At 44.1% G+C, this 18,070-nt stretch overlaps 1 protein-coding gene across 1 annotated transcript in view; it reads right to left on the reverse strand.

Moving 5' to 3' along the window:
* Positions 1 to 18,070, reverse strand: part of LOC119230040 (cadherin-22) — a 115,174-nt gene that overhangs the window by 63,487 nt on the left and 33,617 nt on the right. The window contains exon 3 of the mRNA XM_037490988.2: positions 15,438 to 15,511. The gene's annotated coding sequence lies outside the window, so the exon portion shown is untranslated. The remainder of the gene's footprint in view (positions 1 to 15,437; positions 15,512 to 18,070) is intronic.

The following is an 18,070-nucleotide window of genomic DNA, read 5'->3' on the forward strand; positions in this document are numbered from 1 at the left end:
ATACATGAAAAAAATATGGCTGAAAAGACAATTTGAGAACTTAAACTCCTGTGTTAGAGAAAGACAAGCGAGACACATCCTGTCCTCCTGTTTTCTCCGCCTACACCGCCCTCCCTTTTCCTCTCGGTGGAGTTCCTTTTTCCTGCTGGAATGCTTTTAATAGGTGGCCATGCATCCCGACTCTCTGTGTGCTGTGTGGCGCACTGAGCCATGAGATTCCCATTAGAGGCCAGGTTGTGTGGTCAGAAAGGACCCAACCTGGCTGTGTGTTTCTTCTCGCTCTCCACAATCCTGTGATGGTTGAGCGTGTGTGTGTGTGTGTGTGTGTGTGTTTGTGAAATTGTGTGTGACGCCTTCACCGATTGCCTCTCTCCTCAAGCCCTGTGTGCAGCACTATAGCCAAGGATGGATGATCAAATAGGAAATGTTATTAAAATATGTAGTGCGAGTAGATCCGAGTAGACAATAGGAAATGGCATCTTTGTTTCACATTAGATGGGGAAAGGTCAGGCCTCCTCTCCCGGTGATGGGTTGAATAACTGCAGTAATTATTACGTAGCTTCACAGGTATCGGAGGAAACCTCATGTCAAATGCCAACGGTTTGGATACATGACGTTTGAATCCTCACCTACGGGTTTTATAGCAAATGCCAGAGTCGAGGAGAGCCGAGAAAAGGAAATTGATGAAACACAACGTTCTTCACTCAGTTCCTGGTGTTATTCACTTTCTAAAAGCCAGGAACAGCCTTTGCTCGCCGCTCACATCTTGTTCTGAAAGGACTGTATCGAGCAGCATTCGCTCCACTACGCGTCCCTGCATTTCACCATCTGCAGAATGGATTTTAGCCTGTGCTTCGCACTCGCCTGATATCTGAATCTGTGCATCTCGTGGCTCTTTGGCCCCCGCGCTTCATGCCCTAAGTGCATTGACAGACGGCTTAGTCAAGCTGGTCGCTGCGGAGCGCGGTTTTTTTTCTACACTTCTCACATTTTCAGTGATACAGTAGTGTCGTTTCAACATGCTTCCGTGTTTTAGCCGTTTCTCCATCCACTGCCAAGTGTTCAAAGCATGTTTTTTTTCCTTCATTTTTTTAGAGCATGTTTAGGCACTGTCGTGTTCTCCGAACTACGGCCAATTTGAATGCAATCGGCGCATCCTCGGCAGATGCGGCCCGAGCCGTTTTTAGCGAAATGGAAGCAATGAATATAGAGCACGCCGAATCAGGCTACGGCGACTGATTTCCCATAATAGGCACTTGGCGGGCCAAACCTCCTCATCATCTCAGAGAGAGCCTTTTCCAAAATCAATAGCTGGCTGAACACTGGCTTCTTGGTAGTTTCACACAAATGTTTATCTCTCTCCCTCTATGCAGAGTCCGCACGTAGGCGTATGCAAAGAAAACAATACCAGGGTCCAGAACGTGTTAAAGGTATGTGTGTTTGTCACAAACACAACATGAAGAATTGTCCTGAATTTCATAAAGGCGTTTCTGTAACCCTATAAATATTTTAGATTGTCCCCCCCCGATCTTTAACAGCCCTCCGAGGGAGGGATGAAATCCATAAAACAATGGAATGAAACGCAGCGAGGCGCACGGGGAGGAAAACTCGGGTTGTAGTTGATAAACTGAGCTTAGGTTCTTGGATAAATGCATAGTTTACACCTTGAAAGTGAACTCTGCTGGAGAGGGTCATTACGGCGGCCGTCAGGAGAACCAGAGTTGAGTCAAATAAAACAAATCGCGTCAACGCCATCGGGACCCTCGACCCCCCCGGGGGCGGTTCATATCCCGGACACGAGACAGAGGCGGAGGAACATGTAATGCAAATGAACTGATGATTCATGTCCTACTCGTCAGTCCTTTGTCAGTAAAAAGGGACGTGGATGCTCACTGCTGGAAGCCGGAGAATTACAGCCCACCAGCAGCAGCTCCATGCGTTGACGTGGAGAGGTACTTAGTTGTCATCAACACTACACAGCAAAGCCCATCCGTTGTACCCAACTCATTCATTCATACATTCAATTCCAGTAAGGAACCAGTCCACAATAGACCTCAAAGGAAATAGACTTTCTGCATTCCACAATTTGGCCTCATCAGTCAGGACGTAAACAGCACAAGATTAGGAACTAGAATTGTTCATAGTATTTTTTTAATCAAAATGTCTAAATCATCCTTATTACATATACTTTATCTTATTAAAAAATAATGAAAATAGCACAACTCACTGTAGGGGACACATACAAAAAAAACACTGCTGGAATGAATTTACTGGCTGATCCGATACAATTTAAGGGGTAAAACACTGCTAAAGTATACGTGCATTTTTGTGCCGTTCTGGTCAGTTGCAGAGTCATATCGGAGAGTGACTTTCATAGCGTGTGTTTCGTACCTTGTTACTTCTGTATTGGCTTTCCTTTTTACCCTCAACAAAAAAAACAATATTATTCATTATAAATTAATAAAAGCTTCAAGCGCAAAGCCCTGCACCTACGTCGTAGAATGTAAGTCATTTTCTTCGCTCACCCAAAGAGTGACACTTTTGACTCAATCCCCAACTTGCTGAATGGGCGTGTGTTGCTGTACCAGGCGGTAGTCAGCTGTATGACTGACAGGCTCATTGCCCTATCCAAAGCAAACTGATCCGAATTCATGCCAAAGAGCGATCTGTGGAACTTCTCTTCACCGTCTACTCCAAACTGCAAAATCCTGTGAGAGGTCACGGAGGGGAAGGTGTGATCTTCGGACCCTTTTCACTCAGTCCTCGGGGCCACGCGGCCATCGAACAGCACAGACGTGGAGCTGATGAATCAAAAGAAGGAAAAGTTCAACGAGAAAATGACAGGCGGCCACGGTTGCTGCACCGGCCCCGCACTCCGCTGTGAAGTAAATCACACCTTCACTCCCCCCCCCCGCTGGCTTTTTGCCGCGCGGCTATCACCCGACTATCAGGAGATTGGGTTCCCCGGCATTATGATCGCTATCATTAGGACGGCGATGAAGTTGTTATTGCCGTCGTAAAAAAATAACACCGTCCATCAGGAGTCAATCAGAATCCCAGCGTGCGGCATGAAGTGGACCGGCAGGAGGACGCTGTTCCTAAGGGGGAGGGGGGGAGGGGGGGTATTAATTCCAAGTTAGCTTGACTCTTTGGACTTTTGCAAAATAGAAAATATCTCATTTTGCTGCTGAGCACAATATGATGCAACAGGAGCATTGCTCCATAGATTGCAAATGTTTGCAATGCTGTTTACCTTGAGCTGCAAGGCTTGAAATGTGCACATTTGAGTCTGGACTACCAGCCAAGTAGTGAGCTCTACTGTAGAAGTAGTAGCATGAACAGATATGAAGAATGGATGCATGACCGGCTCCTTCAAGGAGAAACATGAACGGAGACAAAATAACACAGTAGTATTAATTGAATAATTATGTATATTTAGCATGTAATGATGATCTTGCAAATAGCAAGTTGAACAATTATACCCTGAAATAGGCTAAATATAACTCAATTAAGATAAGAAATGAATGTTAATCAGTGTAAAATCTAAAGGTCAAATTATACTCTTGGCACTGAATTAGTCCTCCGTAAAAAACTATTCCCTTCGGTATGTAATGTTGTGCTTATTTAACTTTTAATTGCTTTGATATTCCAACCACGAATGGTGCTTTCTATCTGTGGCAACCCTTGTAAACCAGTCAAACCTTTGGACACACAGAGCTATGCAAAGCTAGCAAGCTGAACCCGATGACCCTGTGGCCACCTTAACAAGCTCATTGGTGAAGATCTACAAGCTGTTTTAGGGGGGGGGGGGGTTTCAACCCACAATGCCTGATAAAAGAGTGATTTGGTTGCAGATTTACTTACTACGTCAATTCCAGGACGGACGTTAGTCCCCCGGCGCTGGCGAGCCCGTCACAGGAAACACTACGTGGGACCTGGGTGTCCCCCCCCCTCCCCAGCAGGATTAAGAACACAAAGTCTGTTTCATCTTGATGGCTCTTAATAATAATGAGATCTCCAATGACTCCAATGCTTTTAGTTCAGCTAGGTGATGATTGTGATGCACCTCACTGGCTTCTTAAAAAGGTGCAACGTGTAACGTGTGTTTTCGCTGGTCCGATTGAAAGTCTGAAAAAGATTTGCTACAATTATCTTCCAACTTAAGGCCAATTAAGAGTTATTCTAATGGAGAAATTGATAGGGATCCTGTACCTTCTACTTCTTGGTCTTCTTATGGTGGACTTCTATCTGTGTCCTCAATAGGACCAGTAGCATTTACTTTGATGTTTACAAGCAGTTCCAAACCTTTGCGTTCAGTGCTGGATGCTTTCATAATAATCTGAGGTCGGCGTCTCAGCCTTTTTTTTACGTGGATTTTGAGAAAGCTTTGAACTCGTTGTTGTTTGTTGTTGAATATTTTTGAAGATTTGTGTGCGCGTCTGAAACATCGTGACCTTTCATACGTGATTTAGTCCGGGCGCAGATCGTCTCTTGAAAAGAAACTGATTATAACTTGATTGACAGTCTAAAAGGAAAAAAAGATTGATCAGAAAATGTTGCCTTTATATATTTATATTCCTTCCCATAGATCCTCATTTTGTTGGAAAAATCGTATGAATAACTTGACAAAAACTTGACTGAGACACAGAGGGCTGTGAGACAGACAGACAGCTTTAGGGCGGCAAAGAGTGAGACGCTAATGAGCCTGGAATTAAGAAGAGGCCAGTGGAAAAGTACAGCCTGCGCCGCACTCCCACGTCAAGTTGAGGACAATTATAGCGTGAACCCGTGTCAGCTTTCAGACTCCACTCCCTTTCATTTTTCTTAATTACCCGGGAAAATATTCTCTCCTCTTCTGCTTCATTGGAGACTGTGTCGAGCGGTGAGTGATGTCAGAAGAGATGATGGAGGGACAGAGGAAGCCATATCACCAAGGGGCCCTCGTCTCTCGTCCCCCGATTAGGTCCCTTAAGAAGTCCCCGCTGAGTCCATAACTCAACCAACAACTCTGACAACCAAATGGCTACAGATGATGCTTTTGATGGGGAGGGGGGGCGGGGGGGGGGGGGCAAGTTAAAGGGATGCTCGGGCATTATCAATTTTAGTGGGTTATCTCTCCTCGCCAGGCGCCTCGCTCGTGGGAAAAATGTCTTCATATCGGTACTTAGCCATTTTTCAGATGAGGGACGCGCAGACGTACGAGACATGACGCAAATGCAGACCCCCCGCCCCCCCCCCCCCCCCACACACACACACACACACACACACACACAATGTGACTTGCGAGTATTATTATTCAAAATATCTATTGTATCCCATTAGGAAACAAAAGATATAGTCAGCCATCCAGCGGACTTGTATTGAAAATAAATTAATCAGGAGGGAAAATAAATGTTTAGTTCATCAGTGACACTTGCGTAAAAATAAAATAGGAAAATGGTTCTTACTGTTATCTCCAATTGGACACAAAGTGGGCCGCCCCTGCAGTCTGTTAACCCGCATCTGCCTCTTTCTTTTTCATCCCGTCCTCCACTCTCTCTCCTCCCTCTGGGACTCTCTCTCTCTCTCTCTCTCTCTCTCGCTCTCTCTCTCTCTCTCTCTCTCTCCCTCTCTCCTGTGCCTTCTCAAACAGTGCAGCAAAATTGTTATTCCCAAGTCATTATCTTATTTGTGCGTCTCCACTCAGCTGTAAATCCTCTAGGTATTCCTCTCCATTCTCTATTAACTCTACTGCAGTCAAGCTTCAGCTGCCAATCACAAAGAATGTGCTGGAGGAGAAAAGAGGAATAGAGACAAAGACACAGGAGAGGGGGAAGAAAAAAAGAGAGAGAGAGAGAGAGAGAGACGCAGGGACACAAACATTTGGTTTGAAAAAGTGAGACAGATACGAGAAGTGTCGGCAGTTAGCGAAACAAGACAAGTGGCAAGTGGACAGAGGAGAGGAAGAAGGGTTTAGATCCAAATGAGGGGTCAGACAGACTCAAGGTCGCAACTATGGAACAAAACTGCAAGTAGAGATGACTTCGGTCCCATTGTGTTTTTGCATATTTCTGCGGCAGATGAGATGTGGCACGTGCTGGAGTAACTGCAGCCTGGGTGAACATGGGTTATTGGGAAAGAGACAATCACGGCATGATGACAATAAAAAAATGAAATAAAAATAAAAGAATTGTATAACTCGTTGAGCTATTTCTTCGTTTGAAAGCGACAACTAGCCAAACTGGCGAGGCAACATCTCTGCAGGCTCCTCGGAAGTGATGAAGAAGCCAAACTCTGAAATTCTCTGCCCTCACCGCCAACAGGATTACTAAATTTAGGCAACCGATTAGCAACGTGGAAGAGAAGAGGATTCTGAGAACTAATGACCTACATAGAAGCAGAGTATATATTGTCCTATTTTGAAATAGCGTAACCTCCCCAGTTAAGATTATAATTTGCATGTTGTTGTAGTTTAGGGGGGGGGGGGGGGGGGGGGCCTTAAGGACCAACTGATAACAGAGACACAAAGACCTGAAGAAATGATAGATTCCAGAGTGTTTATTGTAACAACTCTAACAAAATATTTCTCTGCATTTCAATTTCCTGTGAAAAAACACGATGTGCACCCATTTACTGCCTTATATTTGTTGTTTTGTAAATAGTAGCTCACGTAATGCTCCTATAGCATACTAACACAATGCTGCACAATGTAACCGCTACGTTCTCTAGCTTCTAATTCTTCCTCTAGTTTGTAAAATTGTATTGAGCTTTTCACACGTCTGTGTAATATCTGTGAGGCGGCTGCAGCCTCCTCAGGACGGAGTTGTGTTGATCACCTTAAATCCTTGAACTTCAGGCTTTTAGCCTGTTTTCATGTTTCAAACTTGTTGCAAAACGCTTCCGCTTTTAAATTGCGGCTAAAATATTTGTTGATTAGTGTTTTTAATCTAATGAGTCTTATTTGATATATATTTTAAAGTCCAATGTATGCACCACCTGCCATGACGTTTCCTTGTATGTCTAACACACTTCTGATGATAATGAGACATCAACAGAAACATCATCACATTTTTTTTTCTTGACAGTTTGTTCTTCTCGTTTCGCTGTTGTTTCATTATGTTGTTTTTGTCTTAACACCTTTTCTTCACAAGCACACTGAGTTGTTATGTATAGTTAGTGTGTTATACAATACGTACCGTAATTATTTGATACAAGTCTACATTTAAGTCTTTTTTAATCTTGATATGCTTCTAAATCATAGACTTATTATTATTAATCATGTTTTTGATTCTTCCTGAAGAAGACATATCAATAATTCCTTCTGTAAATGTTGCCCCCCCCCCCAATTGAAACCCACTTTGACCCATTGCGCAATCCGTGCTGGCACACTGCATGGAGCACTATTCAGTCGTCCAAGGGGTCAAATCCCAGCCCCCCCCCCCTTCACTCTCTTACCTGTGGCTGAAATGGACCTGGACGTTATCTTTCAGTTTTAACCATCCCAAATAAACACAGTGGATATTGAAATTCATACTAACACAGGAGTGTGCAAACACACACACACACACACACTCACACACACATGAGTTCCATCTCCCCGGTTTGTCTGTCTGAAGTGAGTCCAGTCCCAACGACCCCCCCCCCCCCCCGACTAAGGACCCAGTGCTTGTTGTTTGTTGTTTGTTCTCTCCCTCTATCTGAGATGAGGTGTCTGTGCTGTGAATGTGAATGTGAAGTACGCCAGGGTGCCTGCTCAGCCCCGTCTACTCGGATTAATCCCTAACAGGTCAAGGTCAGACACATTACAACAATGCCTGCCCGGTAATAAGCATGTCTGGAGACTTTGCGAGCTCTAATTTAATTCCTGGAACGGCGTGGCGGATGGAAAAGAGGAAGACAGGTGCGGGGGGGGGGGAGGAGGAGGAGGAGGAGAGGGGAGCCAGGGACCGGGAGGGGAAAGACAAAAAGGGGTGAAAACCAACCCAGTGGTTGAATCAGAGGCGGGAACAGTTTCCTTCACTACCACCCCCCCCCCCCCCCCCCCTCCCTCCTCCTCAATCCGCCTCAACATCTGAATGTGCCAATCAGCTTCATTGGAGAATTAACAGGAGCATTAGAGTCGAGGACACACGCAATCAGTGTCCTCTAAGTTCGCCGTGCCGCGTTGCCAAAACAGAGCATTAAGCGCTCGTCTGATCCCGCTTCAGAGGAGACGGAGGATGCAAACAGAAAAAAAAAGAAGAATTAAACAGAGCATGATGTTGATTTAACACAAGCCGATAAGATCGTGCGTTTGCTGTTAGTCTGAAGAGACGTGTGCTCTGCCTTTTCTCAAGTGTGTCCCTGTGGATGGGGAAGGCCACCGTAGCGCCCGCTAGGCTACGGACGCTAGCACCGGGGCCGCTGCTGTCGGGGTTTCGGGGAGGGCGTATTGGGGAAGGAGGGGAGAGAGGGCGGGATGGTGTGACTGCTGCGATGAGTGAAGACTGATTGGTTTCAGGCATCAAAGGAAAAAATGTAATCTGTGTTCTTATTCAAATCAGAAAGGATCTGCCTGGAGGTCAGCGACAGCATTCCCTTCGCCTCAGATGATGTGAACCATTCAAAGAATGAAGTTAAAGATGTGACATCCGCGCTATAACTAGGTGAAAAAAAACATATAGATACGGAGTGATTTGCTGGAGAGACATGGACCAGTTGCGTAAGGTGTGGAGCAAGTAACCTCTGACCTCACGTGCTGCACATCACACACACAGATACGTTTGCGTCATGAAACGCCCACAGAATCCCTGTGATCAATTCATGATGGTCATAAGATAACTGATAACGGATGACTGCGTCACACACCATTAGAGTGACAAATACTCGCCCCCACACTTCGGCACCCTTCATGATTTTCACCAATGCCCTGATCTCTTTACTGACATGAAACCACTAGTCAGTAGAACCAATAGTGCGTAACATGGTAATGTCAAGTTTGTGTTGAATGTTTTCACAGCACATCAGCTTTAAGGGGGTTTTGCTTACTGTGGGACAATCTCTTAAATGTCCATTGAGGACAGCTGTACATATGCAGAATGCATGTGGCCTAACATTATACAAGATGTGTGCTGCTAAATGAAAAATGAGAGATATTTGATCTAATCTGCGCCAGAAGGAAGTTTATTACATTTTCATGATTTGCTGTTAGGCCTCGATATCAAGTTCAGCAAAACCAAATGTTTTCCTTAATGTGGACGGAGTTTAATATTGTTTGTCAAACCCCACTCTCTGTAGTCACAGTCGGGCCTTTGTCCGTTCATTCACACCCCATTTCAGGATAATTAAATATCCATTTAATAATGGCTTCTACGGGGGGGGCAGAAGAATCATTGTTCATGCATCCACAGAAGGATTTCTTATTAGAAAAGAGCTCTGAACACATGTCATTTCAAGCATTCGCGTCGTCATCGCTGTCGCGAGGGCCGTCTCTAATAGCCGAGCATCAAACTGTACTTAAGTCGGTGCGAATCATTAAACATGCGTGTTTAATGTCTGGCAAAGTTCCGCTAATCGAAAAAAAAACAAGAGAAAAAAAACGAACAACGCGAGGAGAGAAAAAGAACAAACACCAACATACAATCGATAGATCCATAGAGGTAATGATGTGTCTGAACACAGCGGCCAGCCGAGCGCTTCGCTGCGAAGCCGCACACACACACACACACACACACACACATCCGTCCTGGAGCCGTGGGAGGTCAGGGGACCTGGGGAGAAAAGAGCATTGTAGATCACCCACAACCACACACAACTTTTGATGTTTGCTGAATGTTAAACACCCCCCTCCTCCCCCACGCATGCGTGTACGCATTCCCCTTTGTGCTCACGCAGAGAAAAAAAAGAAGAAAAAAAAAAGATGCAGGTGCGAGCCATTTAATGACACCCTGTTGGGACGAGATGACAGCGATAGCGGTGGGATATCATGGGCGAGTCACACAGTGTAGTCTCCTACGAGACGTTGGTATTAAAGAGGTAGAGCTCAACCTGGGCTAAAAAAAATGGACTCATTTTTTTCACCTGCTAAATTAACGTCGGAGTCCAAAGAGTTTCATCACACCTGATTATTGCTTTTATGTCTCCGGGGAAAAAAGCGCAGAAAGCTAAACCAACCCTAGAAATGCTACCAGTATTCCACGAGTTATTGAGAAGGCAGCCAACAATCACTCTCAGCATGAAGTTAACTAAATGAATATCAAGCTACAATTTGATTTTCTAAACGTAAAGCACAGCTGCAGAGGTTTTAACAGCTTACTGCTATACTTTTCCCTTTTTCCAGACAGGCAAATCTATATTTTTAACTTCTAAAAACAGAGTTTTTCTTTGGCGTGCACCGAAAGTGATCCCTTTACAGAAAGCTGCCTTGAGAGTGCATTCAGCACTTTACACCTTGTGAAAAGTGCCGGCGGCTTGAGTAATAGCGAGGCACATCTTTCTCAGGGCGCCGAGGAGTCGTTATAAGAGCTACTTGATAGGTATGGTAATTGCTGCCAGCCCAAAGACTTGAAGACGCCAAGCCACGATTCTTTAGGAGGCGCAGCGATAAATAAGCCTCTTTTAATGAGAATCTAACTCACGCTGAGCTCATTCACGCAACGCAACTCATCCCCTGTAGGGATTACGCCTCGCGCCGTTCTTCAGTGAAAACGCCGCCGATCACCTTCCAGATGTGTCGCTCTGGGAGGTGAGTGACAGGTCGACAGGACACACCACACAAGGGATTGGTTACCTGAGCTTCATCTGATTGCCCCGACACATGAGACCCAAACTTCCCCAGGGTTTACAGATTACTGTGAGCTAAATGTATCTTTATTGCAGTGGTAAAAGTCAGATTGTAATATAAAAAAAAAGGTCAAATATGAAACAGTATATGATTTTACAGTAGTCATGTACAAGGATATCTGGACGAACAGTGAGGTCGGGGGACAAGCGCCATTGTGAGGCTTTTGTTGATGCATAATTGATGCAGTTTGCAGACTGCACTGAACAAACTGAATAAAAAGATCCTAAAAGAGAGAGAATCCAGTACAGCAGCATCCATGGTCACATGGTACAATCCACTGCTGACTGTGATCCAGATCAAAAAGGTCAGTGTTGTTGGTGTCATTTTCCTAGCTTTAGTTAGTGTGTGTGTGTTTGTATGTCTTCATTTGGTATGATTTCACATCTGAATGTGTCTCTTTCCCAAACAGCATTGTTATCAATACGTTATCAATACTTTATGATGACTTTATCTTTTAGCTTTACATGTTAAAGTCGTATCTTCATTCTTAATGTAAGTTGTCATAAACATTTGTTTGTGTAATCTTCCATTCGGCCTTCTTTTTAACTTTATATCTCAACCCTGAGAAGAGCACATATGAACTATTTTAATTGGGTGAATTACATTAAGAAATGTTGATTCAAACTGACAACAACCTATTAAATAAAAATCAGTTTCAGAAGGTTATCGAGGAAAATGTCACAGGCAACAGAGATGGAGAAACTCATTCAGCCGACCCACAAGACTTCCGCCATGACTGACAGCTACAAATCAAAGATTTACACAAGGTCGCACAAACACGTGTGCCGAGAAAACCAAACACGCACACTTGAGTCAATATGCTCACTTTCTAGATTGTCCATTGCTTCAGACATTTCCTCACTGTGTTTGCCATTAACAACTCGGATAATCAAAGATGCCCCGGGGCGGGCTGGGATGGAGAGGAGACAAAGGAGCACCCGGTGTTGAGGAAATACGGAGATGGGGGAAGTGAGCAGGATAACACAGCGAGTGTCACTTTAGAAGACAAACACCGCGCAAGGCGTGGAGACGGACAGAAGTTGAGAGGGAGGAAGGTCCTCGTGGGGGGGGGGGGGGGGGGGGAGACGTTGTCTGAGCGATGGTTTCCGTCTCATCCTTTACCCCGATGGGGTATCAATCAAATCCTCCTCATTCTCGAACCCCAAATTAGCTTAGAGAGCAGGAACCTCGCTCCACTCGCTCAATTAAATGCCCGCCCGCACATAATCAACCGCTGTTGTGTCCGCGGATCAATGGAGGGCCTGTTCATTAAAACGTCCCTCCGCCGTCTCAGGGATCCCCCTCAAAGAGTCCCGCGCCGCGCCGGAGGAGGAGGAGGCGCAACTCCCCTTCCGGTTTCATGTTGTCCTTTTCATTCCAGCCGGCGCGAGATGGGAAAGGCAAGTCAAAGCGGCCACCGAAAGCACGCGGAATGGAAGGAGACCCAGTTCAAACCGGGGGGGGGGGGAAGGCTTAGGGGAGCTTATTAGGTGGCATGTAAGAATCACAGTCTCTTGGCTATTTATCTTTCAGAGGCACATAATTACAGTGTGGTTAACGAGAGGAAACAACCTGCACTGCAAGACAAGCGAAAAAAAAACAAAGCATCACAGAGTACTGAAGGATCAACAGCCAGGCCTCTATCCTAATTATCTCATTAAACCATGCATGTATATTGGGGGGAAAAAAAGGAAATAAGCAGCAACTCCTTCATATCTCTTGCCGCGCAGCACACGCAGCCCTTCAGTCAGTAATAATCAAATCTACAGTCTTCAACCATCGTCAGTGTTTACAGATGCAAAAAAATCCCTGTCTGTTGCTCCTTAAAAGATAAAAGATCAATGAGCGCAACAGGAGCTGGATTCAACACGGAGCCCCGACTGCCAGCCAGCTGTCACGGCTAACACGCTGAATGATTGGACCAAACACACACACACACACACACACACACACACACAGTTGTGGCCGATGTAATGATAAGTGTGCACAATGATGCTGCCCTCTCACCCCCCATCTGCCATGAAATCACAGCGTCTCTGCGGGATGGGTAACAGGGTTTGGACGAGCAGCAGCGCCGCACTGGGCCCGTGGGTTTTTATTGCGTTCATGGGATTAGCCGTCCGAAGCGTCTTTGAATTACACCACGAACTGATGCCGTTTGCCAGAAGAAAAAAAAAAAAGAAGGATTTAGCAGCGATATAGACTACAGTAACGCTGTTACTCCTGCAGTTCATCTGTGTGGCTATTTCGTTGTAACTTCATTTGTATTTTCATTTCAAACTGAGTAAGACACTGGCCGGCCCATCTTGCACAAATGAAATATGGCATAGGGTATTCATACGCTAGAGGGTCTTCCCTTCCATGTGAACTTTGTATTATTTGTTTTTTTTTACCTGTGCACTGTGTGATTTTTGTCAAATTGCACATTTTCGACTAAGCCAGTTTTTTGTTGAGAAATAAATACTTGAATAACAAGTAATACGTGCTCTTGTCGCCTTGTATGCGACGTTTCTTTGCTGTTTGGAGGTGTCGATTTACGACAGTTTTGTGCGGCTGCAAAAGGCTGCAAAACTCAACCAAAAGTGAATCCAATCTGCTATCTAGTGTTGACGAACAAACAATGAGCACACAAATAACTCATCCCATACATCTCTTGGCAGAGTTAATGGGAAAAGACGCTGGCGAAACCATCCCCATGAGACCTTCTGTTCCTTAAACATTTCCTTCATCTGTTTGTATGCGTGGATCCAATTTTTTAGAGCCAATTTAGACTCATTCCACCCTCGGTCAGCCGCGTGCTGTGTACGGATTCCATTGTGTAACATCTGGCGGTCTCGAGGCAGTGTGCATCCCTCTATGCACTCCCCTCGCTCATGAGCTGGTGTAAAATTGCCCCTTTGAATGGTCTCCACAGCGGATTCCTCATTTAGTGATGCAGCTGTTCACACTGTGTACAATCTTTCTTTATTTTGCGTAATACGCTAAACACAGCCACATAAGTTCTTCCGGGGTCCGTTTCTTTTGAGTGATGAATGTGGCAGAACAGCTCTGAAATCCCCGGCTTCCGTCACCGTGATGCGTGCCAGTCACCGGGATTATGAGACATATGGAGGCATGCGAGTACACAAGCGTGAGCAAATGAACTCGGAAAGTCGAAACACAGTGTTACAGATACAGTGTAAACACTCTGTGGGACAAACCAATAGAGATTGACACACTGTAAATGTTCACAGAGGTTTTTAAAGCTTTCACATTACACATTTTTACCAAACTAGACTATGAGAATATGAGATTTGGAAAAGCCTCTAAAAAAAAAAAAAAAAATCTCCGACATGTAGACTTAAGAGTCGTGCTTTCATTTGAAGAAGTTAATCCAAATCTTCATTTTTATTAAACCTCTGAGGCTGAAGCAACGTACTCTAAAGAGCACGACCCATCCTTCATCAGGCCAGTGCTTTGTAGTAAAACTATTCTTGTGAGCTAAATGTATCTTTATTGCAATGGTAAAAGTCAGATTGTAGTAAAAAAAATATATATACTATATATGACTTTACAGTAGTCATGTACAAGGATATCTGAACAAACAGTGAAGTTGGGGGACAAGCGCCATTGTGAGGCTTTTGTTGATGCATAATTGATGCAGTTTGCAGATTGCACTGAACAAACTGAATAAAAATAGCCTAAAAGAGAGAGAATCCAGTACAGCAGCATCCGTGGTCACATGGTACGATCCACTGCTGACTGTGATCCAGATTATAAAAGGTCACTGGTGTTGGGTGTCATTTTCCTAGCTTTAGTTAGTGTGTGTGTGTGCAGTAAGTCTAGAAATACTTATTTCTTAGGAAATCCTGTGTAAAAAAAGGATTTATCAGTCAAAAAATGAAATCATCTTATTATTATTTATTGTGCAAGTTGCCTTTAACCTCTTTGCATCTACTAGACTCCTGCATGACATCCACTGGCTATTACTGATTGCTGCAGGGCATCTATGGACCAAGCACACAAACACACACGCACACGCAGTGGCAGATGGTGTAAACAAATCAAACACGTATAATCTTGAAGATCGGATCCGTCAGTTAGATATAAACCTGGATTTACAAAGACCTGACACAGGACTAGGCGCATTAGGAGCAGGAGCACCCTGTGAGGGATCTGAAAGGACCGACTCTGCACTTTTTGGGTATGGGGGTATTCCACATATCGTAGTCAAACACAATGAGGACAAATCACACATGGTTGTTGTCTTCTTTCCCTTTCTTAACTAACTGACTTATTGTATTAGTGTATAAAACGTGTTGATTACCCCACTTGTAACGCAACTGTTGTGTTGTGCACATTGAATGGATTGATTGCTACCAATGGATTCGTGCATTCGTGCTTCTATTCAGAAATATACAGGATGCAGCTGTGATTTTTTTCTGCTGAAAATGTAGTTTATCATCTGTGATGCAGAGGAGTTATTTTTATTATTGGGGCTAACTTCCTCTGTAATTGTGCTAGATGTATGGCTTTTTAAAAACTTACGTTATACTTTATCTAGGCTTGCGGTTAGCACTTTTTTAAGCTTTTTTTTTTTTCAAGCAGACATTATTACCTCGAAAAAAAACACGACATATGCAAACATCAGACTCACCATCCGTTGATGGCCTTCAGGTGGTCTTTAAGCCATCCCACATTAGTCTCCCTTCAGCTCTCCGCTCCAAACCTCTGAAAGATAAAACACACCCTGGAGTGAACTTGATTGTTTGTTTTTTTTCAGTTTAAATGAATACATTTCATTAGGTAAATACATTAGGTGGCAGTTGGGGAGTTAGAGAAAAAAAAAAGGAGGGAGAGAAAGAGGGACGGGCAATTTACTAATGGAACATTGAGAAAAATGGTGTGGTGTCGATCTGAGGAAATGAAAAAAGAAGAGGCCAAAGAAAAATAACCTCAGTCTGTCTGAAGAGAGTGAGAGTGAGCTATAGGGCAGGAGGTAAAGTGGCTTTAAAAAAAAAACACCATCATTAACTGTCATCTTCATCTCAGGTGTAAGGCTGTAGATGGAGCGCGGGTTGGTGGAGGGGAGGAGGAGAGGAGAGGAGGCACCACATTTTCCCCGGAGATCATTCAATAGCCTACAATCTTCATTTAATTACCTGCTTCACGTCTTCAAACCACCTCCTGCCCAACGAAGGGCAACGCGGGGACCGCAGTGCAGCTATTTAGCGATGCTAATTAACGAGTCTAATCACCCGAACGACGTCATGACGTCACGAAACAGGCGTTCTCCCGGAAACCCAGTTGCCATGTTACTGTGAGGCCGGATTACCGTCAGCGAGATGAAGCTCCAGGATTTTAGGGCGTCTTAACTCACTGGAACGCGTTCTCACAATGTCTCTTGACCGGCTCCGTGAAGGTCTTTTGAACCCGGGGGGCGGATGTTTGGCTCACTGAGGTGGGAGCTCATGCAGACCTTCACATCCACCCTGCACCTTTCCACACAGGAAACTGTGCTCCCAGGTACGATGAGCATATTCGGGTATTACAAATGAAAATGTAATACCTCAGCCCGAGGAGGCCATGTTTTGGGTTTGGTCTGTTTGTTTGTCAGTGGAAAAACTACTTCCCAATTTTTTGTGAAAGTTGATGGAAGGATGTAGCATTGGCAAAGGAAGAACCCATTAGATTTTTAGAGCAGATTCAAATCAAGTGGTGCCTACACACTTGAATGTGAATATGAATGAGATTCGTATTCACATCATGGCCTTGGCGGAGTTCTACTCTCACTCAGTGTCCTTCTAGCCTTTGAGTATTTTTGTCAAATTTGTAAAAATGTTTTTTTTTTTTTTTTCTGTAGAATGGAATTAAAATGTATTTCGAATCACCGTGAACAGCAATGCAATCCCAAGAGGATGATACACTACATTGTACAACAGTGGAAACCAGTGCAGCACAAAAACAACCTGGCAACAACTTTGTGTGAATGGAATTCCATATTCCCGCGGATCGGATTAAATTCTCACGTGGGATCACCTTCTTTTATGCATCACGAGACTCACTGCATAGAACACAAGGCAGGGACCCAGTCGCACTGCTGCTCACACCATCATTAAAGACCACTGTAGGCAATATGACACGCCTGGTTAACCGCGTGCTTCTAAATAGTCTGTCGTGTAATCGGAGAACACGGGTTGCTTTTGATCGAGACGATAAGTGGCCCTGGTCAATAAATCAAAATAAAAAAACACAACAACAACAACAACAACAACGACAGACCACGTTTAACTTATGACATCATCAACTGGGTGAGGGTGGACACAAAAAACATATGATGAAAAAAGGAAAGGAAATGGAAAGATACTGACACTTGGTTCCAATGTTTTATACATGTTTTACTCCCACTCAATCTAACATTCTTATTTCATTGTTTTTTTCCTGTTTCTTTTGTGATCGACAGCAATAGTTTTGTCTGCAATTTCATTCAAACAATACACTTTTTAAGGACAGTTCAGAGCTTATTGACTGACAGTTATTTCTCGGAGGCTTTTGATTACATTGTGTTTAACCCCAGGCTTTACCCTGCACCTTGGTTGGAGTATAATGATATCCTTAATAAATGCATTCTGCAACATTCATCCGTTTTGGCCCTCTGATGGACAGCGAGTACCTACAATGTGGCTGCAAAGATTGCTGACCACCCAGAGGGAATAATACAACTACACAAGCACACACACACACACACACACACACACATGTATATTCAGACTGTAACAGCACATCGGTGTGGTGCTTTTCTGCTTGCTTTCTTGCTGCTGATCATTAGTCCGGCGGAACAACCAAAACTAGGAGATGTACCCTCTAGGGGCGAGTCAGGTGACAGAACACCGTCCAGACCATAATTGAGCCTTTGGTAGCTGGATCCCATGAAGAACGACTTGTGCTTCGCGATGGAAATTTACCGAGTTTACCGAGGTGTTGACGTCTCTTCCTAGTCAAACTATTTTTTTTTTTTGCTGGCCTTCCTCAAGTAAAAAAAAAGGACTTCTGAGTGTTTTTTAAAAACAAAGACGGCGGCAGCCAAGGAAAGGAAGTTGACCAAAACATGTCCTTTTTTTTAATGAAACGGTTATGAATGTAGTTGTGCAAAGAAATTACCTCCAGTTTTCCAAGTGGGATATTTGTACCTTTTTTGTTATTCATTATAAAGAGCATTTCAAATGACTCAAGATGAATGCAATTAAAACAACTCATCAGATCATTGATGATACGATGACTCAACACTCT

The sequence above is a fragment of the Pungitius pungitius genome, chromosome 8 (assembly GCF_949316345.1).
Source record: "Pungitius pungitius chromosome 8, fPunPun2.1, whole genome shotgun sequence".
Taxonomy (NCBI): Eukaryota; Metazoa; Chordata; class Actinopteri; order Perciformes; family Gasterosteidae; genus Pungitius; species Pungitius pungitius.